Source organism: Oryctolagus cuniculus, chromosome 11 (genome assembly GCF_964237555.1).
Source record: "Oryctolagus cuniculus chromosome 11, mOryCun1.1, whole genome shotgun sequence".
NCBI classification, from domain to species: domain Eukaryota; kingdom Metazoa; phylum Chordata; class Mammalia; order Lagomorpha; family Leporidae; genus Oryctolagus; species Oryctolagus cuniculus.
In genome coordinates this window covers 62,168,241-62,195,629 of record NC_091442.1, presented here as the reverse complement: position 1 = coordinate 62,195,629, position 27,389 = coordinate 62,168,241, and the positions used below count along the sequence as shown (strand labels likewise).

General features: G+C 39.0%; 1 protein-coding gene and 1 long non-coding RNA gene across 37 annotated transcripts in view; one reads left to right on the top strand and one right to left on the bottom strand.

The window, feature by feature from the left end:
• Positions 1-27,389, bottom strand: part of SLC16A7 (solute carrier family 16 member 7) — a 212,630-nt gene that overhangs the window by 97,515 nt on the left and 87,726 nt on the right. For 15 of the 28 annotated variants that reach the window (XM_008274239.4, XM_008274241.4, XM_008274244.4 and 12 more), the window contains one exon: positions 1,919-2,048. The exons of 8 other annotated variants lie outside the window; for them this stretch is intronic. The gene's annotated coding sequence lies outside the window, so the exon portion shown is untranslated. Of the gene's footprint in view, positions 1-1,918; positions 2,049-12,207; positions 12,373-14,077; positions 14,221-27,389 lie in introns of those variants that run through there. 5 more of the 28 variants (XM_070052545.1, XM_008274237.4, XM_070052544.1 and 2 more) reach the window with 4 other exon arrangements.
• The window catches only part of LOC103352257 (uncharacterized), a 59,298-nt gene continuing 44,327 nt past the window's right edge, over positions 12,419-27,389 (top strand). The window contains exons 1-5 of one of the 9 annotated variants that reach the window (XR_007914221.2): positions 12,430-12,695; positions 13,833-14,031; positions 24,735-24,864; positions 25,646-25,711; positions 25,850-25,936. This is a non-coding gene — a long non-coding RNA (uncharacterized lncRNA). Of the gene's footprint in view, positions 12,696-13,832; positions 14,032-24,044; positions 24,313-24,734; positions 25,712-25,818; positions 25,937-27,389 lie in introns of all 9 variants that reach the window. The other 8 variants (XR_011380123.1, XR_011380125.1, XR_007914222.2 and 5 more) reach the window with 8 other exon arrangements.

Sequence of the window (27,389 nt, the reverse complement as noted above, 5' to 3'; positions counted from 1 at the left end):
GAAAATATAAATAACAAAGAAAAACATATAAATAACATGCATTCCTAACATTATATTGTGTTAGTTTCAATTACATACATGTGTCTATATATAACACAATTCATTCAAATGGAAATGACAATTTTAAGTCATGACAAATTGATACAAATATGTACCAAAGGAAAAAACTTCCAACTGGATTAAGTATTTCTAAAGGTATACACGTTCAGATTACAACTCTAATGAATCCCTTTCTGACACACAATTTGCAATGTGTGTGTTTTCCTACACTACATTGTATTCCAGGCTTCCAAGAGCACTGATGAGCCAACATTTCTACAGTGTTCTATTACTGTCTCTAGGAATTTCTTCCATGCTGCTTATGTTACTCTAAGTTTGACACTGATGCCTTCTTGAACTAACAAGACCATACCAACAGAAGATAATGTCGCTCCCCCTCTTCGTGGAGGAACGACACAGGACCCTGCGCTGTTCTTTCGTCTGCTCGGCCCTTCCCGGGTTTGCTGCTGGTTCTTCCCGGGTTGGCTACCGTCCCTTCCACCTCTGTGGAAGGGCAGTTCCCCCGGCCACTTTCCCCACTTCCGCGGGGGAGCGGCACACCGCCGGCCGCCGGCCGGCTCTCTCGGGGGCTGCACAGGTGTTCCCTCAGATGTTTCTGGTGCATGTTGTCTCTCTCCTCCTTTATAGTCCTCTTCCACCAATCCCAACTCTGCTACCCACACGCTAAGTACGCTGCTCTCCTCCAATCAGGAGCAGGTCCTGCTGTTTATTGGTTGAACTGGAGGCAGCTGTGTAGAAGCTGTTTCCTCCTCTCCCAGTGCCATATTGTGGGAGAGCAGATGCATAGAATAAGTCTTAATTCGAGTAACAGTCTAGTCTGAGTTGCTCCCCACAGATAATCAGCAAACAACAAGATTTATATTTCTTCCTCTAAAGGTGTACGATTGGTTTGTTGTCAGAAACATCAAGGGCTTGCAACTGCCCAGTTATTATCAGAAACCACCACATAGGAAACCTAGAGATTCTGGCCTCCTGGCTTCAGCCTTTCCCAGTTTTGCTGTTATGTGCATATGGGGAGTGAATCAGCAGATGGAAGATGTCTCTGAGTGTGTAAGGGTGTGTGTGTGTGTGTGTGTGTGTGTGTGTGTCATTCTGCCTTTCAAATAAATAAATAAATGAAATCTAAAAAAACAAAAGCCAGAAGCACCCAAAAATCTAAAAGAAGTAAAATGTACAGCAATGGTATATGCTAACTCTCCTTTCTACAGACACATATACAAACATACATGTGCACACACACATACTTAAGTACACATACACATAAGAACATATTTATCTCTTTTAGGTTTTATGCCTATCTACAGACATCTTTTTGCTATTAAGAATTTTTTTGTTAAGAATTTTGAATGACAACTCATGATATGTACATCAGCCTTCTATAGATAATCACCTATTTATTTCTCTGGATGATGGCTTTTGGGAAGATCATCTAGAAATTGATTTCCACTATCTTCTAAACTCATTTCATTTTAATGTATATTGTCCAAAGCATCATCTTTGCTCTTTGAATTGTCTGTTTTGTCACGGAAGTCAAGCCACTTACTTGTCTTTTACACTATCTATTTTGTTTCTATCACATAAAGTGACATCTTCCTTTCTCCTAACTAGCTCAGTAAAAAATGGATCAGGAACAAACTGGACTTTGGAAAACTCTACTTCCAAAATTGCTGCCTCTTCTGTATTAGCAATTCTTGAATTCACCAATATCCAAGATTCAATTCAAACACACTGATTGGCTTCATGATTTTTTTTTCATGTGCACAAATCTGCAATCTTTTATGCAATTTATAACTATTGTGCCTTGATCCTTTTTTAGGAAGCCTAGCCAAGAAAAATAGAGCATATGGTATATTTTTACCTGTTGACAGATGCCCCCTTGAACAGATTTCTTTGGATTAAAGGTGGAAACTTTATCTTAATCACTATAGCTTGTGAGTGATACGTGAAGGCAATACAAAGGAAAAGAGGTAGAGCACACTTCAGATTACCTAAAAAAATAAAAAAGCAAGTGTTACTAACATTTATAATTAAATTTCAAAAATCTCATTAGAGGCTCTAGCTTTAACTCATCCTAAAAATTGTGATAAATTTTTATATTGAACAAAATTATCTATGTATACATACATATGTGTACACATATATACATACATGTGTGTGCATGTGTATTTACAACATGTGCAAGTATTTATTTATTCATTTATTTTTCTCAATCCACTGACAGAACAACTAAGGTATGATCAAAATGATCAAATGTTTATATGGAAAAAAGAATGAAAAGTGTAAGATAAAGAAATTTTGGATTTAATAAATAAATAATGTAGATTACATGAGAAAGAAAATCTACTGACATTCTTTAGCTGCCACTCAAATAATTTCCTATGCCCATTTAAATATTTTTCTAAAATTCTATTAAATAAGTTACATCATCATTAACAATGTAAATCAAGAGAAAGTTTAAAAGAGAATTATCAGAAATACATATAAGTCATAATAGAGTCTTACAATGAGTCAGACTGGGTGTAAAAAAGAAACAATGACTTAGAGAATGTGGGGAGCAACCGGACTAGACTAAGTTACTGGAATTAAGACTTATTCTATGCATCTGCTCTCCCACAATATGGCGCTGGGAGAGGAGAAAACAGCTTCTACGCAGCTGCCTCTTGCCAACTTGAGTGATGACCTCCAGGAGCTGATCCTGCTCCTGATTGCAGGAGAGCAGCGTACTCGGCGTGTGGGCAGCCGAGTTGGGATTGGCGGAGGAGGACTATAAAGGAGGAGAGAGACAACATGCACCAGGAACATCTAAGGGGAACATCTATCTGGAGGAACACCTGTGCAGCCCCCGAGAGAGCCAGCCGGCGGTGTGCCGCTCCCCCGCGCAAGTGGGGAATGTGTCAGGGGGAACCGCCCTTCCACGGAGGTGGAAGGGTCGGCAGCCAACCCGGGAAGAACCAGCAGCAAACCCGGGAAGGGCCAAGCAGACAAAAGGACAGCGCAGAGTCCTGTGTCGTTCCTCCACGAAGAGGGGGAGCGACAGAGAACTTCCAATTTAGAATTCAAATTCAGAGTTTGGATGGCAGATGAAGACGCTAAAACTCTAATATATCAAATATCATTATTTCCACTGGAATACGAATATGTAGAATCTAGTATGTAAGAGTTTATTTTGCTTTGGCCAAGCCTTCCTTTGCCTAGATTAAAGTCAATTATTTCAATTAAAAAAAAACAGTCGCCTAAGATGCATTCGAGACCAAGTGCTGAACACAGACAATACAGCCACCAGGTCAAAGAGATTTGTATTGAGAGGACGGAGAAGCTGTGACCTAAACTCCTAAAGTGAGAAACTGAGTGAGGATGGAAATGAAGACGATTAAAGGAGTCTGAAAATCAGGGATAAAATCTGAGACATTGAGAGGAATGGAATGAAGAAGAGTTCCCACTAAATGTGCCTCACGGGTCTGGAACAATAGCAGTGAGAAGAGGCTAACAGTCCTGGTCCTACCAGGAGTCTCAGCAGCCTTCCTAGTTTTTTCTCAAGGTAAGGAATTCAACAATGGCTACAACATTCCCAATCCAAAAACAGGAAACCTTTCTATTTCAAGGAAATGTATTTTGTGTTCATTTCCTCTGGCAGAGAGAACTTCCCTGAGTTCAGGGCAAAGTTTTGAGCAAAGTCTGAGGCATTTCTGACGAGTGGACCCAACTCTCCAGTGAATGATTATGTTCACTCATGGTTTACCCAGGTCAGTATAAGAGAGCTTGAGAAGCCCAATTCCTCTGTGCACACTACAGAGAACATTTCTAGGAAATGTCACAGTGCCTTAATTTGAGTGGCTCATTTTTTTTCTTTCTTTTTTTTTTTTTTTTTTGACAGGCAGAGTGGACAGTGAGAGAGAGAGACAGAGAGACAGAGAGAGAGAGAGAAAGTTCTTCCTTTGCCATTGGTTCACCCTCCAATGGCCGCCGCGGCCGGTGTGCTAAGGCTGGCGCACCGCGCTGATCTGATGGCAGGAGCCAGGTACTTCTCCTGGTCTCCCATTGGGTGCAGGGCCCAAGGACTTGGGCCATCCTCCACTGCACTCCCGGGCCACAGCAGAAAGCTGGCCTAGAAGAGGGGCAACCCGGACAGATTCCGGCACCCCGACTGGGACTAGAACCCGGTGTGCCGGCGCCGCAAGGCGGAGGATTAGCCTAGTGAGCCGCGGCGCCTGCCTGAGTGGCTCATTTTCTTCCAGAGTGACTGACCAACATGTATGGATATTGTCCACCATTGGGTAGTGATTATGGAAGTTTTGCTTGGTAATTATACCTATATTAATCTATCTTACACCCCTTTCTCTTTGAATATTAGAGTTCCATTAAGTACACCTTAATGCAGATACATAAATATAATTCATATATTGATATTATAGTTAGAAGTCTTGCTGTGGCATCTGCCAATTTAGTTTCTTAGCAGTACACTATATATTTTATGGTAGTTTTCATTTAGCTGTATTGAAAAAATAAACAGTGCTTTAGGGCTTTCAAGGAATTGATTTTCATAACCCCATGAACTCAGAGAATCTGGTGTTTTGAATCATATTTAATAGGTGAGAGCATAAAGGACCAGAGATGCCAAGTGATTTTTTTCAAAGTGGAATGTCTAACAGGTAATCAAATTGCTGCAAAGACTTTTTATTAGGGCCACTGTTACTGATTTTGTTTTACACATCAACTTATAGGCTGTTCATTCTGCATGCAATCATACCCCTTCAAGTTTTTTTTCCCCCCCTAGGGAGAAATGCCAAACTTCAATTTTTATACATGTTCTCGTTGTCTTCTGTTTTTAATCTGTCTTGTCAATCAAAATTTGTAAGTTGTTCTTTGGAATTCAAAAACAACAACTGTTCTTCAAAATCTTTTGAAATTTACCACTAACCCAAGTTATTCACCCTTATTTTTTATAATGCTTTTGAGTGCATAGGCTACAATATATTATTACTGTTACTAGAGAACAATTTGATGGCTACAGGAAACATTCAGCTATTTGAAGTCTTTTTCAACATTTATGTGGTAGGCTGTGTATTGAAGCCCAAGAACTTTGCCTTTTCTTCTAGAATCAATGTAAGTTGATTAATCTATGCAGAAGAAGATATCAGACACAGATAATGAAATTATTGGTGACAGTGGTTACACTCCACTATTATATTCAAGGCTCTTTCTCATGCAGTTGTACTGGCTATCAAATGTTCTTTCCTAAACTTTTGAATAATCCTTTCTTCAACTTTCCACACCTAAACCAGTTTCAATACTATGAAACTCTATCAACAGTCTATGCCGTCTAGAAGTTTATGTTTCAAAACACAGTCCAGAAATAATGCACTCAGTCCCAAATAAAATCAATGGGTGTTAGGGGATTATCAATTATACCATACATTCCTCTAGATATCCTGCAGTTAAAACATGAGTTTTTCTTTACATCCTTCCAATAAAATGGCTGTTTTCACCTGTACAAATTAACATGCTCCTTAAAGAATGATCAACTGATCTTTTTGATATTTCCTATTTCTTACACAAAAGGATATATCCAAATCAAATTAATGCACAATGTTTAAGTTTAGGTGACAACTCATCCAAAATTATAATAGGAATTCAATTGAACCAAATCTTATCTTTTACAACATGTAACTGAATTAATATCGGAATCTAATCCTGGGAGGCTATTTTATTCTTCAAAGCGAGCCATCTTTTAATCCTATTGACTTATTTACTCCGACATCTAAACAAGAAAGATATCAATAGTTCATGGCCCACAAAATGTCAGTAACATAAATACTATTTTTATATGCAAACTAGTGCTGTAGTTAAAATGATTCTAAGAATACTAATTGATAGTAAGGGTCAAACCAAATAAAGATTTTTTTTTTAATTGTAAGACACATAGATTTATTTAGCTCAGAGTTCTACAGAATGGGTAAGAATATGGTGCCTATAGCCTGTGAGGACTGTGAGGACATTCTTGCTACATCAAACCATGGGACAATCGATAGCAAGACAGAGACACTACCTAAAAATCTTTTTGTAAGAGGCCAATTAGGAAAAACTACCAGTGCATAATTATCTATGAAGAATTGGAACTGGATCTACCAGTTGATTGTTTCTCCTGATTTCTAATAATTGTACTGTTAGAGCAGTGCAAAAACAATTATAGTAAACTGAATGTTAGCTGTGCCCATGTTTTAATCCCTAGAACCCGTGATGTCATCTTATAACTTTATAGTGCCCACTTTATAGAGTAGAAAGTGGTGGCTTAATTGATTATACAAATAGGATAGAGTTTGGGCAGCATTCAGAGCATGTGATGACCTCTGGGAAAGTTTTATTGCATCTCCATATGGAGCTTGGCGTACACATGTTCATCATGGCGTCTTCACGATGGAGGAGGCTCAGCTGCATCACGGGAAAGTGGGTGTGGTGAACTGGCTTGAAAGATTTGGAGGTTTTTTATATTGAAGGGCTAAGACACAGAAACTGCTAGAAACCTCTTAGGTCCTTTGTCCCTCATTAATACCCTGTATAGCCCATATCATTACCACAAACTGCAAAAAAATGAGGCAGCTCTATAAACACTGATATGTGTGGAGTATTCTCAAAAGTGTAACAAAGAAGTGAGCTGTATGGCCGACACTGTGGTATAGTAGGTTAAGCATACCATATGAGCACCCAGCTGCTACACTTCTTGGGCCCCTGCACCCACATGGGAGACCGCAGTGAAGCTCCTGGCTCTGGCTTTGGTCTGGCCCAGCTCCAGCTGTCACGGCCTTTTGGGAAGTGATCCAGGTGCGTGATCATGATGTCTCCCCTGACAGGTAAGTATTGGGGAGTGATCCAGAAGATGGAAGATCTCTCTCTCTCTCTCCATTTCTCTCTCTAACTCTGCCTCTCAAATAAATAAATGAATCTTAAAAAAAAAAAAAAAGCTGTAAAACAGGAAAATTTTAGCCTTTGTCTATACTCCTGTGGATCAATGGTCCATTTTTACTTGTTGAAGATGATGATGGGGCCAGTGCAGTGGTGCATGGGTTAAAGTCCTAGCCAGAAGTGCCGGCATCCCATATGGGCACCGGTTCTAGTCCCAGCTGCTCCTCTTCCAAACCAGCTCTCTGCTATGGCTTGGGATAGCAGTAGAAGATTGCCCAAGTCCTTGAGCCCCTGGACCCACATGGGAGACCCGGAAGAAACTCCTGGCTTTGGATTGGCGCAGCTCTGGCCATCTGGGGAGTGAACCAGTGAATGGAAGACCTCTCTCTCTGTCTCTACCTCTCTCTGTAACTCTTTCAAATCAATAAAATAAATCTTAAAAAAAAAAAAAAGAAGATGATGGCTAGTGGTGCATTAAGCGTTAAGCCTGTAATTATAAAGTAAACTGAATTTACGTTATCACAAAAATTAAAGGAAAAGAAAAGAAAAGGAGAGGGGATTGAAGGAAGCAGGGAGGTAGGGAGGGAAATACATAGAATTACATCTATGAAATACTTGAAATCTGTTCTCTTTATATTATTAAAATTATTTTGAACAGAAAAAGTTGAGTCTATTAATCTTTAAATTATGCACATAAGGACACTATGGGGCTCAGAGAACAGTACACCAAGGTGAGCACCCCAGTGTGCTGGGTTGTAGAAACAGTGACTCAAGGCCTGATATTCCTACAGTTCCCAGGCCTCTTGGTCGTCTTTCTCTCTCAAAGGTATGGAGAAAGTCTTTACTCCTATAACCCCTTATCTGCCTTAAGAATGAACCTGCGGAAGAGAACACAGTTACCTTCCACCCCTCCCTAAAATCTCATTATCTATTTTAGAAAAGAAGACTGAGGAATGTGACTACATCTAGACAGACTTTTGTCACAAGATAATGTGTCTTGCAGGCTCATTCAGATTTCAAAAAGAATCACTTACACATTAATTTTTGTCTCCTGGATCCATTCCTCCTCCACAATAATCATTTATTATCCTTGAAAAAGAATTGCCTACATTCCCTTACCTCTCTCTTCCCCAAGAAGATAGATACACTGAATGGGCAGGTAATCACACTCCTATGATTCCCCACCCCCACCCCAGCACCTTAAGTAAATCTGAATGCCTTTTTCTTTTACTAATCTGTCTTTCGTCAGTTCACTCTACTGAACCTTCAGAAGGGACTGCGGACACTCCCTTCACCAATGCATCCTACATGTACTTTTATATGTATACAGCCTAATTAGAACAATACATAAAAATCTATTAATAACAATTATATTTAGAAAGCGATTATGTATAAGTTATATATTTTTAAATGTTTCAATACTGTACAAGGAAATCTTCAAGAAGTTCATGAAAAATGAGTATTGTGAAAAATTATGCCTGGTTGTCAAATGTCTTTTCCAAGAAATAAATTCATACTAACTTGTTACATCATGTCTGAACTAGATCTAGTCTGAGACACTAAGATAACATATCCTTCTGAAAAGTGTCCTTATCAGAGAAACATGAATTCTGCTAAAGTTGAAGCATGAACAAACATCCAACTTACGATGATGCTTGTGTGGAAAAATGGTGAAAACCTGTACTCTCTACAAAAAGTATATGAGGACAATACTCCAAAAAAAAATATAACAGTTTACAAATGGATAACATTAGAAAAGATGAAATAATGCTGCTGATGAAGCCAGAGCAGACGACCAGCCAAATCAATTTGCAAAAAGATTAAACATAATAGTGCCCTAATTGAAGAGGACCAACAATTAACAGCAGAAACAACAGCCAACACTACAGGCATCTCAAGGGTCCACTTACACCATTCTGGCTGAAAAAATAAAGGGGAGCAAATTTTTCACTCTGGGCACCAAAACTGTTGTGCCCAGACAAGAGCAGAACTTGCAATGGAAATTTCAAACAAGTAGGATCAAGAGCCTGAAGCACTTCTTCCAAGGACTGGAACTGGAGAGGAAGCAGGGCTTTACCAGTGTGATCCCCAAAGCAAAGCACAATCACGGCCATGGCTTCCAAGAGGTAAAAGCAGTCCAGCAAAAGAAGACCTTGAAACCAAGCCTCTGTATAGCACCTTAGCTGCAGATACTGGATGCTACCAGGTTCAAGCCTCCCAGACTAAATCCCTTAGCTTAATGTGTTTTCGCTGTCTTCCTGATCATATACCAACTTATTACTAAAATTAACTCACTGAATTGAGGGAGTACATCAGCTATCATCCAACTCAAGATCATTTATGACTCCAATAATTAACATCCTGAAGCTCAAACTGCCCCAAGGGATTTCTTTCCCAGGTGACTCCAGGTCCAGGCCAAGAAGCAAGTACTACCTAAGGAGCATCCCCTGGACTGACTGGAGCCCACTTTGCCACCATCAAACTTCCCTACAGGACATGAATCACTAACTGAAGGAGCGTCCGAAGCACTGTGGACAGTGGTACATGAGCTAAATACCTCTTAGCGCCAACATGTGAGCAAACTCAGTCTATAAAACCTTCATGCCTAATCACCTAGGGAGCTCAGAAATTAAACAGCAGTTGCCCTGCTCTTTGCTCCACACTTTGTGACAACCACCTCCTGTCCTGCACCACCCCGGTATCAGGGATTGGCTTTTTATGCATCAAGTGAGCAGACCAAGGTGTAGAATTTCTTTGGCAATTCCTCCAATTTTGGAGGAATTTTGGGGTTTATGCAATTTTGGGGTTATGCTATATCAAAGAAAGTGCAATTTGTGAGTTTTTGATGACAAATCATTAGATTTCTATCTTACAGTCATGATTTGGCTCTTTCTGATTTATTTTTGTTTCCTAACCTTAAGAAATCTTTGAAGGGCAGTCAGTGTTCTTCAGTTAATAACGTAGTAAAGGCTGCGCTGTGGTGATTAAATGCCCAGGGTTCTCAGTCTTTTAGGGATAGACCTAATGACTGGTATCATTGCTCACAACAGTGTCTTGAATTTGATGAATAATTTAAAATGAATTTTAAAATATAAAGTTTGGGCCGGCGCCGTGGCTCAATAGGCTAATCCTCCACCTTGCAGCGCCGGCACACCGGGTTCTAGTCCCGGTCGGGGCGCCGGATTCTGTCCCGGTTGCCCCTCTTCCAGGCCAGCTCTCTGCTATGGCCAGGGAGTGCAGTGGAGGATGGCCCAGGTGCTTGGGCCCTGCACCCCATGGGAGACCAGGAAAAGCACCTGGATCCTGGCTCCTGCCATCAGATCAGCACGGTGCGCCGGCTGCAGCGGCGGCCATTGGAGGGTGAACCAACGGCAAAGGAAGACCTTTCTCTCTCTGTCTCTCTCTCTCACTGTCCACTCTGCCTGTCAAAAAAAAAAAAAAATATATATAAAGTTTATATTTTTAATTTTTAAGTTTGTAAAAAATATTTATTTATTTTAAATGTAGAGTGAGAAAGAGAGATCAATCTTCTATCTGATGCAGGCAGCCAGACAGGGTTAAAGCAATCAGACTCGTGAGCTGGAAGAGCACACCTTTGCTCTGCCCCTTTTCGTGATCTCACAGCCCTGCCTGACTTCACCTGTATGCCCACCTGCCAATCAGACTACGTAGCCACTCCCCTTTTGGAGGCAGATAAAAGGCTTGGAGTGTCCAGGCCTCTCTCTACTTTCCCACTTGCGCTACACTTCCTGTGGCTGCTCCTAACTGCATGCTTTGCCCCACATGGCTCCTGCCTGCTCTCTGCCTGGTATGGATCCAACTTTCGTTTCTAGACTAATTTCTCCCCTAAATGAAGCCTTCACTTTCCTGTGTATTTCTCTCACTGAATAAATGCTAAAAACCTTACCATGTCCCCTGTTTTATTCGAGCTGATATTCAGAATTCTTATCTGGATAAACAGCAAGGACCCTCAACATTAATATTAAAATTATTCATAAAGCTAGCTGATAACACATCTGCTGGTTCAATCCCCAAACTCTTGCAACATCCAGGGTTTGGACAGGAAAAAGCCAGGAGCCAAGAACTCCATCCGGGTTTCCCATGTGGGTGGAAGGAATTCAAGTACATGACCCATCATCTGCTATATTCCCAGAGTAGCTAGACAATCCAAAACGGGATGCAAGCATCCCAACAAGCAGCTTAACTTACTGCACAACACACACCCCTAAGTATTTTTTAAACACTTGTGAATTAATATACAGTTATGCAATATACAAAAATAATCACTCCTATCTCTGAAGTTAAAAGTTCCTAAATTCAAACTCCTAATTCTACTGTTTTCTTGATTAGTTATTTCTTCCTTTCAGTATAAAATGAGGATTTTAACAGGAAGTATCCAAACACTGAAGAATAAATCAAGTATTTGATAAAGGGTTTACTGTGATTATTAGTAAGATTGCCATCCTGTAGTACTGAATATTGGCAATCCAATATGTCTGGATAAGACTCAGCCCAAACTTTTAAATATGTCTTCCTGTTTTCAGAATGTCTGCAGTCTTTTCTTCTCTCCTCAAGCCATGGCTCAGGGAAACTATGTATGGGTGTACCATGATAAAGACGTGTGTTTTTGTCACTTTGCTCCCCCTACTCCTCCAGTTTTTAAAGCAGCCCATTTTACTCAAAATCCTATTATCTAAACCAGTTAGAGACTCTTGTTTATGAAGGGATGAGGAGAATAAATACAAACAGAGAGCTTAGATCTCCACCTATCCACATTCCCTGAGTAGTCCCTAAAATTTTTCTTAAAATGCTTAGAATTCTTTGGAGCCCAGCTGGAAATCTATCTACAACATCTTTCTCATCTCTCTAACTTAGTGACATTCTCTGGTCAACTTTGAAAAAAGAAAACAACAACAACAACAACAAAACAGGATTCTATTTAAGAGATTTGGATCTTCCATATTTAGTCTTCTAATATTTTCTGGCTTTTGGCTTCTTTTCTCAATTTGAAAAGATTTGATCATTAATGCCATTAATAAAGAAGAGGATTTAAGAAATCCTAGATGTTTCTGGGAAGATTACACAACCAAGGAAATATTTTCCTGACTTTTTAATTGAAATGCTCATTGACAAAATATCAAATAAGAAAAGAAAATCCTTAAGGTGTTGTGATACAAATGATGAGATTCTAGAATCCCCCAGACATTCCCATAAAATACAATACCACTGGGGCAGGACAAAAAGTACCATAGCAAGTTGAATCAACCTGGCCACAGGCATCAAGAAACAAGGTCTTCCAAAGATGAGCTTCCCTGATATTTTGACTTCTTTGTCCACCTGATGATGTAAGCGTCCTGTGAACCATTACTTACTTTAGAATCTGGAACATATTTAGTTCCATCTATGACACATCTCTTTGTCACTTAACATGTTGTCAGCTACATGATCATGATTCTATGATCTCTGACCTCAACTTGAAGAATCATGTATATAGTATGGGGAAATTAAAGACAATCTAAATATCCAACTCTTGACAGAAGCGGGATAGACTAATGCCATCTACTTGATAAACAATTATACACACATTAAAAATGATTATGAAAATTAGATAATATGATCAGAAGCATTATAAAATGGTCAATGAAAAAATGGTAACTTTTATATACCATAAAAAAACTTCAAATCTTTGGAAATAAGAGATCATAAAAGGAAAATACATAGACTGTAATGTTAGGGTAAGTACAGAAAGAAAATTATATTTTCTTAATTATATTTACTTGGCATAATGTTTTCATATATAAAATACCTTAAGTTCACTTTACACATATGTTTATTTCCATTAGTATTGGTTACATACTCTATTTAAAAAATAGGTTTTAACTAGTCTACAACAGATTCAAGTAAGGTTATTATAAGGTAATACTGTGTGGAAACTGTAAGCTATGTTTTGAGATTTTGCCCATGTTCTTAAGTCTCTCTGTCTGTCTGTCTCTTAATTTATTTGAAATGTAGAGAGACAGAGAGAAAGAGAGAGGAATAAACAGATCTCTCATGTGCTGGTTAACTCTACAAGTATCTACCACAGCTGGGGCTGTGCAAGGCTGAAGCCAGGACCCTGGAACTCAACCCGGATGCCCACATGGTGACAGGGACCATACTACTTGAGCCATTACCTGCTTCCTCCCGAGTTGTACACGAAGAGGAAGCCAGGATTGAAAAGCAGAGCCAGGACTTGAACCCAGGCCCTCTGATACAGCATGTGGGCCTCCCAAGCAATGTCTTTACCACTATGCCAAATGCCTTCCCCCAAAGTTTATTTTTTGTTTGTTTTTAACATACAAAAAGAAATAATGAGGTTCTTGCATAATTGTAAAGTTGTGACGAGGATACCTAGAGATGATAACCATACATAAATTTAAATAATATTTTCTAATTACCAGTTGCCCATATAAACAACATTTGTTACTTGTTATGAACAAGATCACTGAGCAAGACAGTTGACACTTCAATCTGCAGTTTTCCAATATTAGTTAGTAGCTATTGCCTCCACTTTAGAAAAATGAAAATTGAAGGATGTCAATTATCTTTTGTAAAGTCCTAAGCGTACCTGTAGTATTTGACTCAGTTCAGAACCAGGTTCTTAAAGAGTTAAACGTCCTAGATTTTCTACTATCTATCTTCAACTTACTTCTCATCCATGAAGTACTTGAAGTGTTCCAATTGCCACTCCTACATCCAAATGTATTTTGCCTATTTTAATATATGCTTTGCTTGTGGTCAGTTGCCTGAGTTCTCTTCCCTCACTCATTAAAGCTGTGTACTTTGTCAGTGACTTCACTTTTCACTCAACTGGTTTGTAATTGCTGAAACAGGAAAAGGAACTAAAACTTGGAACCCAAAGAAAATAAACTATTCAGCAGATTTATGAAAATAGCACAAATGGTCATGAAAGAGTGAACTGCTTTGAAGAGGACTACAGAACACAAAGTGACTAAGAGAGTTAACAGTTGCATCCTCTACTACACAGATGCTCCTCAACTTAGGATGGAGTTATGTCCTAATAAAGTCAGCGTAAGTTGAAAATATCCTTACGTCAAAAATGCATTTAATACTTCACCTAGTGAACACTGGCTGTAGCTCAGCAACACAATAGACTCTTGAGTGTCAGTTGTTCCTCTTGGGATCACCTGACAGACCAAGAGCTGTGCTCAGTGCTGCTGCCCAGCAACATGGGGGAGTATCACGCTGCCTAGCTCTAGCCTGGGAAAAGATCAAAATTCAAAACCTGAAGTATGGTTTCCACTGAATGGGCATCGTTTTCCAACCATGGGAGTCAGAAGATGTTAAGCTACATCATCATAACTTCGGGACCACCTGTATATGCAGGAATGAATTAAATGCACAGAAGCTATTTGGGGTTCTGAGAAAAGAGGCTTGGAGACAGAATATTGGTAGCAGAAGCTGGTTTTATCTAGCTACACTCAGCAAGAGACTTGAGAAGCTATGAGGCACAGTAAATTTGGCACATTTGTAAGCAGAAGTGAAAAGGGAAGGCAGGTACGTATTATAGGATTTGCAGGGATGAAGAACACATTAGTCCCCCATTAGGGTGAGTTCATACCATAACCCCTAATAAATGCCTGAAATCATATAGAGTAGTAAATACTACAAAAATTTTTTTCTCATTCTTACAAAGATTTTAGCAACCTCAGCATGTGATTATTATTATTATTATTATTTTATTTTACTTACTAAGGTGACAACTTCCACCATTTCATCTAAAGGAAGTATTTTATGACTTCGCTTTGGCTTAACTGAATTTCCAGTATCACTGCTCTTTTGCTTTGGGTACACTGTTAAGTTTTTTTTTTTTTAAGATTTTATTTATTTATTTGAGAGGCAGAGTTACAGACAGTGAGAGAGAGAGACAGAAAGGCCCCCCTTCCATTGGTTCACTTCCCAGATGGCCGCAACAGCTGAAACTGTGTCTATCTGAAGTCAGGAGCCAAGTGCTTCCTCCTGGTCTCCTATGCGGGTGCAGGGGCCCAAGCACTTAGGCCATCCTCCACTGTGCTCCTGGGCCACAGCAGAGAGCTGGACTGGAAGAGGGGCAACGAGACCAAAACAGGTGCCCATATGGGATGCCGGCGCTGCAGGCAGAGGATTAACCTAGTGCCCCATGGCACCAGCCCCACTGTTAAGTTAAACAAAGATATTCGGACACAAGCACTGTAATACTGAGAAAAGTAAAGCTGAGGGGCAGGCATTGTGGCACACAAGTTAAGCTGCCGTCTGCAACGCCAGCAGCCCACATTCTAGTCCTGACTGCTCAGGTTAAGATCCAGTTCTCTGCTAACGCACCTGGGAAAGCAGCAGAAGATGGCCCTTGCCACCTACTCATATGGGAGACCATCTGGGGAGTGAACCAACAGATAGACAATTTCTTTCTGTCTCTCTGTCTCGCTCATTCTACCACCCTGCCTTTCAAATAAATAAAACTTAAGTTGATTAGAGTACACAGTTTGGACACAGCAACCAAAGGAATCATTCACATATCAGGCAAGATAGAGCAAGACAGAGCAGGAAGGCAGATTTTATCACTGCTACTCAGGATGGTGCCAAATTTAAAATTTACAAATTGCTTACTTTAGAATTTTCCATTTAATATTTTTGGACTGTATGTAACTAAAATTACAGAAAACAAAATTATGGGTAAGGGTGGACTACTGTAATTTTTTTTTCTCTCATCTTCAGCCTACTAAAAGATTCTCAAGACACTGCTTCAAGGCAAAAACAAATCAAGGTCACCGTGCTAGGGAGAAGATTAAAAAGTGAGAGAGGCCTTATTAACTCATTTTTTAGGCCTCTGTGCATTTTAATAATAGATTTTAATTCTAACTAAAAAATTTACATGTTTGGGGTGGCCATGACTTTTCGATCTATGGAATTTCGATCTACAAATTATGGAATGGCTAAATTAAGTTATTTAACCTATGACTTAATTTATATACTTATTCTTTGTGGTGTAAACACTTAAATCTACTCTCTCAACAGTATATCATAGTTAACTGTAGCCATCATGATGTACAATAGATCTCTTGAATTTATTCTTCCTGTCCAGTTGAAATTTTGCTTAATAATTTTTTTAGAAAAACCTCTTAATAGAATTAAATCAGACACAGAAAATTCTTTTGTTTAAAAATAGTTGGGGTGAACACTATGGCTCAGCGGGATAAGCCAGCACTTGGGGAGCCCACATCCCACATCAGAGTGCCTGGGTTTGAGTTCTGCCTTCGAGTTCTCCCAACACAGCTTCCTGCTAGTGCACCTCCTGGGAGGCAGCAGGTAATGGTTTAAGTACGTGGATCCCTGCCACCCATGTGGGAGACCCAGGTGAGTTCCTGGCTCCTGGCTTTGACCTGGCCTAACCCTGGCTCTTGTTGGCAATTGAGGAGTGAATCACCAGTTGGAAGCAGTGTCTCTGTCTTCCCCTCTCTGTCTCTGTCTTTCCCTCTCTGTCTCTGTCTCTCTTCCTTTCAAATAGAATAAAAATAAATAAATAAATAAAATAATTGAGAAAAGGATGGGGATCAGTCTTGTGGTTCCATGGTGGTTTGATAAACTCAAATTTTCTATAATTAAGTATACATAGAGAGATAGGCATCACAAATGGATGGTCTATTTGCACAAACTGGAACTAAATAATGTTTTAAGGTTTTAAAATATGCTGTTATCCTAAATAGTAAGGAAAAATGGTCACTGGAAATATAAAATGACAATGGTAAAGATAATTCCAATATACAGTAACTTACTTTATGTGCAAAAATATAAAACTACAGAAAATTTAAATATATACATCACAGTAAGTCACAAAAGTGTCGTAACCCTTTGAGCAAATGGCAATTACACTGGATCTTAGTTTCTTTATCTATACAGACAAGGCAGGATTCAGTGTTCTCTGAAGTCCCTTTGAACTCCTAAGCTTTGATTCCATGACACTAAAATTTTTCTCTTTTGCAGATTTTCTTAGCATGTGGAACACAAATGTCTTCCATGCTCTGAGAAAACGCTATTGCCATTTAAACCTAAGTCAACACAGATAGGTAGTATCCTAACAACTATTCCATGCTTCTAAAAACCACAGGCTGAATGAGAAACGTTAATCTGAAATGATCATGTGAAGGAATTCCACTGTGTAATCAGCCAGAGCCTGGTTAAATACTAGAAGTTCCTAAAGGCCAAGTCTTAGTTTCTTAATAATAGAATTTTATTTCATTCCCAAATCATAATTTAGTTTCCATAAAAGTTATTATATGAGAACCTCAGGGAACCTGGAATATGTTTGAATAATTTTCCATTTATCAATATCAAAATAGTATAGCATATTTTCATGCTATCCAACAGAATACATTCTCATAAAACTAGAACAGTTTGACTCTAGTTGCAAATCAATCACATAAAATATTTTCTCAAAGACAGAATGAAAATAGAACCTTGCAGATTGCATATTCAAGGCATTTTAAAAGACTAATAATTTCAATGTATAAACTGTGTATTTTATTTGGTACCCTGTATCTGCCCAATTTAAACACCTTTATTTATTTATTTTTTTTTTTGGACAGGCAGAGTGGACAGTGAGAGAGAGAGACAGAGAGAAAGGTCTTCCTTTGCTGTTGGTTCACCCTCCAATGGCCGCCGCGGCCGGTGCACTGCGCTGATCCGAAGGCAGGAGCCAGGTGCTTCTCCTGGTGTCCCATGGGGTGCAAGGCCCAAGGACTTGGGCCATCCTCCACTTCACTCCCTGGCCACAGCAGAGAGCTGGCCTGGAAGAGGGGCAACTGGGACAGAATCCGGGGCCCCGACCGGGACTAGAACCCGGTGTGCTGGCGCCGCAAGGCGGAGGATTAGCCTAGTGAGCCGCGGCGCCAGCTCCAATTTAAACACTCTTAAGTAAAATTTACTGTTTAACAAATGAGAATCATGTCAATCATACGCTGTTGGATGAAAATATCATGTTCAATAACATTTAAAGAGTCACTAATGTAACATTACTAATATGTAAGAGCTGATGATTTATCAACACTCCAAAAGACATTCCCCTTGTCAGACACTTAAATAAATTTCATGACACTGACATGGTGGGAACTATTACCTACAAGCATATCTTATAATGGTTTGATAAAACCTGCTAAAGTAGGAAGTGGAGTCAAAAGAGATGGTTTCTGTCACATTCTGTCACATCGATATGCCATAGAATTCATGACTCCTTGGTTTTTAAGATTTCATGTTATTGTTTTGTAAAAATCACTGATTCAGATAAAATGCACAGTTTATACATTGAAATTATTAGTCTTTCAAAACTCCTTGAATATACAATCTGCACTGATCATGAAGTTGGTACTGAGTGCAAAAAGGATGGGCCCAAAGTTAGATATAACCTAGATGAGAGCTACAGGAACTGCTTCATGTAAATCAACTGGCTGGGTCCAGCTTGTCACTTTGGGAAGCTGACCAGAAAGAAGTACCACCCCAAACACAGGGAAGAGAAAAAACTTCTTTTTCCATTTTCCAGTCTCTACTGCAGCAGTCAAGATTCTGAATCCCAAAAAGGACACAAAAATGCAAATAGTCAGTCCTCTGAGAACTGACGGCATTCTTGTATGACAGCAAATCAGATGAAATCATCAGAAAATTCTCACCTCTGCACATTGTGTCTACCTTCCCTCTGGCTTTTCCCTAAACATTCGTATGTGGGCTTCTTCCAAGTTTGATGATAACTTAGAAGGGATGTTATCAAAAGCACCTGGTATCGACTTGATCTCATTTTCATTTCTCAAGATCTTAATTATTTTATTAATTTGATTTTGTACCTGCTCATCATTCCAGAGAATCCCCTGCTTGACTGAGTTCCTTTTTGTTCCATTCTACTCACTATGCTTATTCTGATCTTTCTGTGACTTGCATGAACGGCTCTCTGTTCTTGTCCTACTGCATCCTTGACATACTTCCATGTACCACTGACAGCATGTGCTTTTCTGACATTTTGTTTGCCTACCCTACTCACTGAAGGTTGATACAGAGCACCGCAACAGCTGAGACAGGAGCACCCAGCTGCCATTCTTCCAAACCTGGGACAAAAAAAGGGAGCTATCTGTCTTCCATCTTACTCTCAAACAGTGCTTACTTTCTTCTGTCCTAGCGAAAAAGCCATCCTTCTTTTATCTCACAACAATCCTTTTAATAATGATTCTAATGAAATTTCTCTTTTTTTTTTTTTTTTGGAGGAAGTGGTTCCAATAATTTTCATACATCATTTTTAATTTGTCAGTCTTTTCTAGTTCTTTCCCTCAGTCTACCAAATATGTACATATCCCCATGCCTAAAAATAGCAGGGAAAAGTAACCTGCTTTAGATGTGCTTTTCCCATGAACTGGCAATGTTTTTCTTTCATCTTCTTCACTTCAAACCATCACACGAGGGCCAGGTTTCCTAGAGGACTCTACTCACCACCTATGGTTGTGAATTTCTTACTTTAGGTTTTTCTCTTGCAAAGTTTAACTGAATGTATTTTCTCCTGAATATGGGCTATGACTTCCTAATTTCTAAAATTATTGAGCCTCATCTCATTAAAATTCCTCATAGTATTTAACAATATGTACTTGTGCTTTGTGCATAAGACTTTGCAGTCATTGGCTTCTCTCTTACTATATGACTATTCCATATTTCATGACATTTTACCTTTTTAGATCCAACATCTGTGGGTTTTCATAAAAGCAATATTGCTATCTTTTTTCTTCTTACATATGTTCATAATATGATCCACCTCTGCAAATTGAGGCTAACACTCTGATTAGAGGCATGTCCCAATTCTTCCTTGTTGCAGTATTCCTTTTCCTGCATTTTAATTCTTCATTTTTTATGCTCTCCCAAGATATTTTTAAATGGGTGTGCAACTGTAATATGTAATTGCCTTACTCCTAAGTTTAATAACAGTTTTGAAACCAAAATGCTGGAGTCCTTTCCTCCTCCTCCTCTATAATAAGTCATTTCTGTTGAATGCATCTTTCTTCCTGTGTCTCTTAAACATCATGGCTCATACCCTCACAGCACTGAGTATGAGAACCTGCAATAGTCCACTGAGCACTTTCTCCTTTTCAGTTTCCCATCATTGCGCCCCACAATCCTTCACACAAACATCTCTCTTCATGTACCCCAGCAGTGTAGCATGGGTCCAGACTGGAGCTCTGGGGGTTGGCAGTTACCCATGGACCCAGTGGAAGTGGAGGAGGATGCTTGATTCCCCACCCCCAGTCTCTCCAAATCAGAGCCCACTGTCTGGATTAGGATTTTGGATTAGGGCAGCAGCTACTAAAACCTTTGGGTGCAGGCATAGCAGCTGACAGACGGGACACCTGATTGGCAGTGCTGGTGGCAGTGGCCAGCAGGCAGCAACCAGAAGCAAATCAAAATGAAATATTAGAAATGAAGAATTCAATAGATCAAAGAAAAAAATGCAGTGGAAAGCCTTAACAGCAGACTTGGCAAGGCAGAAGAAAGAATATCCAAACTAGAAGACAAATCTTTGGAAATCTTACAGTGAGACAAAAAAGAAAACAAAAAGAAAATAGAAATCTTAAAAACACTGTTGGAGAGCTATGGGATACTAACAAATGACCCATTTTGATTTCTCTTTAAAATCTCATTTTTCAAGAGAGGACATTCAAATGGACAATCCCCATGTTCATTGCAGCATAATTCACAATAACTAAGATATGGAATCAACCCAGATGTCCATCAACTGTTGACTGGATAAAGAAATTATGATATATATACACTATGGACTACTACTCAGATGAAAAAAAAAAAATGAAATCCTGTCTTTTGCAACAAGATGGTAGCAACTGGAAACCATTATACTTAGTGAAACAAGCCAGTCCCAAAAAGATAAATATCATGTTTTCCCTGATCCGATGTAACTAATAGGATACCTGAAATGTAATGTATTGGAGTGAAATAGACATTTAGAGAATAGATGGTGGTTTATAGCCCTTGTCTCCTCCATTGTGGAACAATGTTTTGTCTTATTTTTTTCCTCTTCATACTATTTGTTGAACTCCTTTGTTTAGAGTAGGGAAAACCATACAATCATTAAGTGTACTGCAAATAGATCACTGCAAAAATTAAGAATGGGAATCCGAGAGGGAGGGTGAGGAAGTGTTGGAGCGTGGGAGCAAGGGAGGGACGTGTCACTATGTTCCTAAATCTGTATGTATGAAATATATGAAATTTTTATAACTTAAATAAAAATTTAAAAAGATGAAAAAACACATTGATGGAAATACTGGTAAAATCCAAATATAACCTAGAATCTAATTAACAAAAAAAGATTAATCTTCTAACATTACTTCTAATGTTCCTTCTCAGATTAGGTCACCCCACCACTCAAAAATCTTTAATTCAGGTTTTATAAAGTTCAAATGCATTAAATCTTTGTTGCTCAAATTTCACCATTCTTTACATTTTACTCAAATTGTCTAACTACTGTGTCAGGAAACACCTGGATGTTAATAGGCATTACACAGAAACGGTAAGATTTGATCAATTCTCTGCTAACTAGAATATTTATTCCGTATTTCCTCAGTGTCTTCAATATTTCTTCAATGTTAACACGCATTGCAATTTTAGTTGTATAAAGTATAGAATTTCTACTCTTGTTTTACTGTAGAAAATTTTCTTTATCAGAAACTCACTTTCCTTCCCTTTATTCAACTTTCCTGCATCATCACATGATGAAATCACATCCATCCTTCCATAAAAATAAGTGATGCCGTAAAAACAAAATCACAAAATCATTTCTATTCATTTCAGAGAAAGGAAAAGCTCCCTTCTCTAAACTCTGAATTGAAGCTATATGATTATATCATATACTATATGTACATATGTTTTAAAGATTTATTTATTTATTGGAAAGACAGAGTTACAGAGAGAGAGGGAGAGACAAAGAGAGATCGTCCATCTGCTGGTTCACCCCTCAAATGGCTACAACAGCCAGGGCTGAGCCAGGCTGAAGCAAGGAGCCAGGAGCTTCTTCTGGGTCTCCCAAGTGGGTGCAGGGGCCTGAGCACTTGGGCTTCCTCTGCTGCTTTCCAGGAACATTAGTAGGGAGCTGAATTAGTAGAGCAGCCAGAAGGGAAAAACAAGGAAGTAGAGCAGGTGGAACTCAAACAGGTGCCCATATTGGATGCCAACACTGCAGGCGCATCTTAGCCCACTGTGCCACAATGCTGGCCCCCTCATATTATATTTTTTAAATTATTTATGTCCCTCCATCCTGGATTGTATCTAGAGAAATGAACAATGAATAAATCAAATATGTACTCTCCATATATCCTATAACACTAATCTCAGGCCAAGTAAATAATTTCTTGTCAGGATATGCAAAACATTACATTATTTCCTTTTTACAATATTTCACTTCTTCTAAACCTTAAGGTAGTGAAATATATTTGCATATAATTATATAAAATATGACTTAAAATAAAATTAACCCTAAGAATGTAGTTTATTATTCATACAACCTTAACATAGACATCAGTAATAGGATCATTTTCTGTAGATAATGATGAAGTGTATAGCTACTCAATGATTCAATTTAAAAGGTTGAATTCATTTCAGTAAGATAAAGTTCAATTCACATGCTAGATAAAATTAGGTAGTAGCACTTTTTATTTAAGAATCAGAGAGAAAGAGAGAGCATTCACTCCTATTTATTAGTTCACTTCCCAAATGCCTGAAGCCAGGAAATGGAAAACAAATTCAGGTCCCCCATGTGGGTGGCAGGAATTCAGTCACTTGAGTCAGGAGCAGGAGCCAGGTATCAAACCCAGGCACATCAACTTGGGACGCGGACATTTTAATCAGTGTTTTAGCCATTAGGCTAAACAGCTGCCGAAGGTAAAAAAAAATTGATCTCACAATACAATTTTTTAAAGAGCATTTAAATTCCACTTGGATTGTGAGGATAAGGTGAACCCAGTTCCTTTGGCTTCAGCATGTAAACTCTATCCCCAAGGAACTTAGGAATGAAATTCATGCAGGAATTCTTGGGATCTCAGTACTCAACTGGCTCTAAGCTGGCTCCTCTTAGTGATGATCAGACTTTTGAATCTAATCGTACCCTGAGAAGTTCAGACTGTTCTGAACCTTGTTCTTTAACAAAGGAAAAAATTACCTAAATGTCATTGGTTCCATAGATGTCTACCGCTGGCCCTCTCAAGGCTGCCAATGACAAAGAGATTCCCATGTAAATAAAAAAGATTAAGTGTACCAGTTGAATCACTATTTGAGGTATTGAGTTTAAACACATTAGAACCTAAGAGGAGCTACCAAATAAGAAATATTCTTCATCCTTCTTCATTCCCCACCATCTCTCTCTAAATTGTGTGCACCTCCTAGTGAAGATGGAAATTATTACAAAAGATACTTTGCTTAGGAAAAATCATTTCAACCTTTTTTATAATTTTTGAGGCAGTTCAATAAAAATGTATTTGTGGGCCGGCACTGTGGCGTAATGGATAAAGCCGCCACCTTCAGTGCCATCATCTCATGTGGGCTCCAGTTCGACTCTCGGCTGCTCAACTTCCAATCCAGCTCTCTGCTATGGCCAGGGAAAGCAGTAGAAAATGGCCTAATCTTTGAGCCCCTCTACCAGAAAAAGCTCCTATCTCCTGGCTTCAGATGGGCCCAGCTCCGGCCGTTGCAGCCAATTGGGGAATGAACCAGCAGATGGAAGACCCCTCTCTCTCTCTCTGCCTCTCCTTCTCTTTGTGTGTAACTCTGACTTTCAAGTAAATAAATAAATCTTTAAAAAAGGTATTTGCAATGAGCCTTTGATGCAGCTAGATTCAAATAGAAACAGTAGCTCTATACAGAGGACTGATTTGGTGGAGGTAAAACTGCGATTAAGAGCTATGCTTGCAAAAGGAATCTTCAGAAGGTTAACAGAGAATGCAAGTTTCAAAACTGTGTTCATCTTTTAATTACATTTTTCTTTCTTTTTTTTTTTTTTTTTTTTTTTTTTACAGGCAGAGTTAGACAATGAGAGAGAGACAGAGAGGAGAAACGTCTTCCTGCCATTGGCTCACCCCCGAAATGGCCGCTACGACCAGCGCACTGCGCCAATCCAAAGCCAGGAGCCAGGTGCTTCCTCCTGGTCTCCCATGTGGGTTCAGGGCCCAAGCACTTGGGCCATCCTCCACTGCCTTCCCGGGCCACAGCAGAGAGCTGGACTGGAAGAGGAGCAGCCGGGACAGAACCGGCGCCCCAGTCGGAGGATTAACCTAGTGAGCCACGGTTTTACTCTATGGCTATAAGCAGAAAGAATAGTATATTGATGTCCAGAAGAGAGTTAAACAATAATAAGATGGGCTGCATGGTACCCACATCTGTCCAACTTTCAGGACAAGGAGTTCCAGAGGATAGAAGACGGACAGTTTAAGGACAGAAGCTATTTCTATAAAATATTTTGATGCTCTGTGCACAATATTTTAACATTCAGATGATAAAGTGTGGTACAGACTTAAGTAAGGGAATTTTTGCCACAGCTGCCTGAACCTTGGGAATCAGTCCTTGGAAATCAGTTACTTTAGGAGTTACCAGAGGACAAGGCCCTTTATACAGGCAGTGTTTTCTGTTGTTGCTTCTTTTTTTCCACCAAGGGTATTAGCAATAATGAGAAAAGAGTAGTGGACAAAGTCATTTGACTTCTCTTTCAGAGTTCATGTGATTCCCACAAACACCTGATGGAGGACTCCACAGAGAATTAAAATGCATCATGCACAGCAGATAAAGAGTGAAGAATCTGAAGAACTGGGATTACTACTTTCAGTGTGACTTCATTTCTAGGTATCAGTTCATCCATTCATTTATTCAACAAATACCAACTCAAAGTCTACTATGAGCTAAACACAGAGGATGCAGTGCTGAACAAGGCAAATTCCTTCCCGTGAGTGTACACTGTCATGGAGAGGAAGTGAGCACGTTACAAATATAAATAAGTTACAGACTGCACTCTATATGAATAAATAACTAGGATATTATGACAGACATTAACCTATCTGGGAGATAGAAAGTAGCCAGGGAAAGTAAGATGTGGAAGATGTACTGTTTAACTTACTTCTGAAGAGTAGAAACTGAAGATACTCTTTTTCTCTGCCCTGCCTTCTTCTCAACACCAAACACAATAACAATCAAGATTATTCATTTGCATAAGATTATATTTAATTCCTATAAATTTCAAGTTTTTTTCCAAGTCTAGTTAACAATTCAAGGTTAGACAAAGTCCTCCATCATCTGTGCTGTTCAGCCCCAGGGTTACTGGAAGCTCTCAGATTCAATTCAGACACCCCTGCTTTATTCTTTCTTAGCTATGGGTCCCAGGAACTTGGTCTTCCTGTCTGTTACTTCTGTCTCAAAAAATTCTATTATTGGCAGTGTGGACTACAAATTGTGATGGTCTCCGTCACCTGTCTTTCCTTGATGTCTCTAAAGTTAGGCAGAAAACTGCTTACTTTTTAAGGTTATTACCAACCATCTCTTTGGGGAAATGTATGGAGATAGTAAAAATGACAAATATGGATAAGCTCCACAGTAAATGAGTATTAACAATACTGGTCTTCAATTACAGATCCTTGATCTCTGATGTGATAATACACAGAGCAGTGACTTTCTCTCTTGAATTTCTACTCTTAGGGTAAGCTTTACCAAGTTAACATCTTCATATTAATTCTACCCTTATGATGTTAAGGTAGACTATTGTATTTATGGTCTTCTTGTTTCTTGTATTCATTTATTTGCCAGGCATTTATTGAGTGTCTCATTTTATGCCAAGGTCCTGTGCCAGACAATGGAAATACAGATGCCAAAGATCTAAGACATGAGTACAGATTCTGACCCATAAATGAACACAACCTGGAAGGTAACTGTGAGTTAGATAATTACAAAATTGTGTTTCTATGGGCATAAGATCAGGAAAGGCTAACCCAGACAGTGATAGCCAAGGAAATGTCTTCAGTTGCTAGAGTTTGAACGTATCCTCCAAAAACTCACATATTGGAAATTTAATCCCCAAACTCATGAGTAATGATATTTGGAAGTGGGAACTCTGGGAAGTAATTAGAGTTGGATGAGATCATGAAGGTGGGACACCACATAAAAGGATTCGTGGTTTTATATGAAGAAGAGAGACCTGAGTTCATATGCTTGCTGTCTCGCCATGTGATGCTTCCCTAGTTGGCACATTGATGCAGATTTCCCAATCTCCAGAACTGTAAGAAATACACCTATATTTTTATATATAACTCACTGTTCCATATTTTGTATGGCAACAGAAAATAGACTAAAACACTCATGCTGAATTGGGCAAGCTGAATTTTGACAAGGGAATGGGATTATCACCTGGGATGACTGGGGAGGGGGTAGGAATTGGGAGTGGTAACAGGTAACAAAAGTTAAAAGTTGGTATGTCCTGTTAATAGCAGGCACCATAACACCATGGCATGCAAAGCTAGAGAGCAATGAGGCTAGAAAAGCACATGTTTCATTCATCTTAAAGCTTTGAAAATCACTGAGGTTTTTAAGCAAGGGAATGAGTTAGTCTGCATTTTAGAAAATGATCCTAAATATAGTGTAAAAAAGATGACTGGAGACAGACAAAAAAGGCAAGAAACTAGTTAGGTTCTATTAAAGGAATCTAGAAAAGACACAGAAAAATAGCAGCCTTGGAGAAAAACATAAGGAGGGCAGATTTGAGAGCTATGAAGAAATGAAATCCTTGCATATACTTGGAAAATGGATGCCAAACAGCAGTGAACAAAAAAGAGAGTGACTGAGGTCCACTGAAACCATTAACTAAAACAAGCTGGGCTGGAAGAAGATAAAATGTTTAGTTTGGGTTGAGTGCAGATGATATTAACTTATAAACATGATTGGCATCGCTAATAAGCATTTGGATACAAAGGTTTAGAACTCACTGAAAGAATCTGCTCAATTTATATTCCAAATGTATCCAGTTTGGATGTAACCCCTTCCAACAGCCCTCAAATCTGTCCAATAATGAACTACTGCAGTCACGTCTTTACACTAGCATAAATTCCAGTTTTTCCTTTTTACTGGAAAGCAAAACACACACAAGCAGTGACCTGAAACAACGTTTAAAAAAAGGAGTTATCTGTATCAGGAGAAGGTGAGGATGAAAAGAGAGAATTATGAGGGCACTTCAAAAAAACTGCAGAGAAATAGAATTAAAAGACAAGTTTAGTTTGATGAAAAAAGTGTTTGAAATCCATGCACAGTATTTTCAGAACATACATTTCCATAACTTTGCTGAAGATCCCTTGTGAACTCATTTCAGATGACAGCATACTATTAAA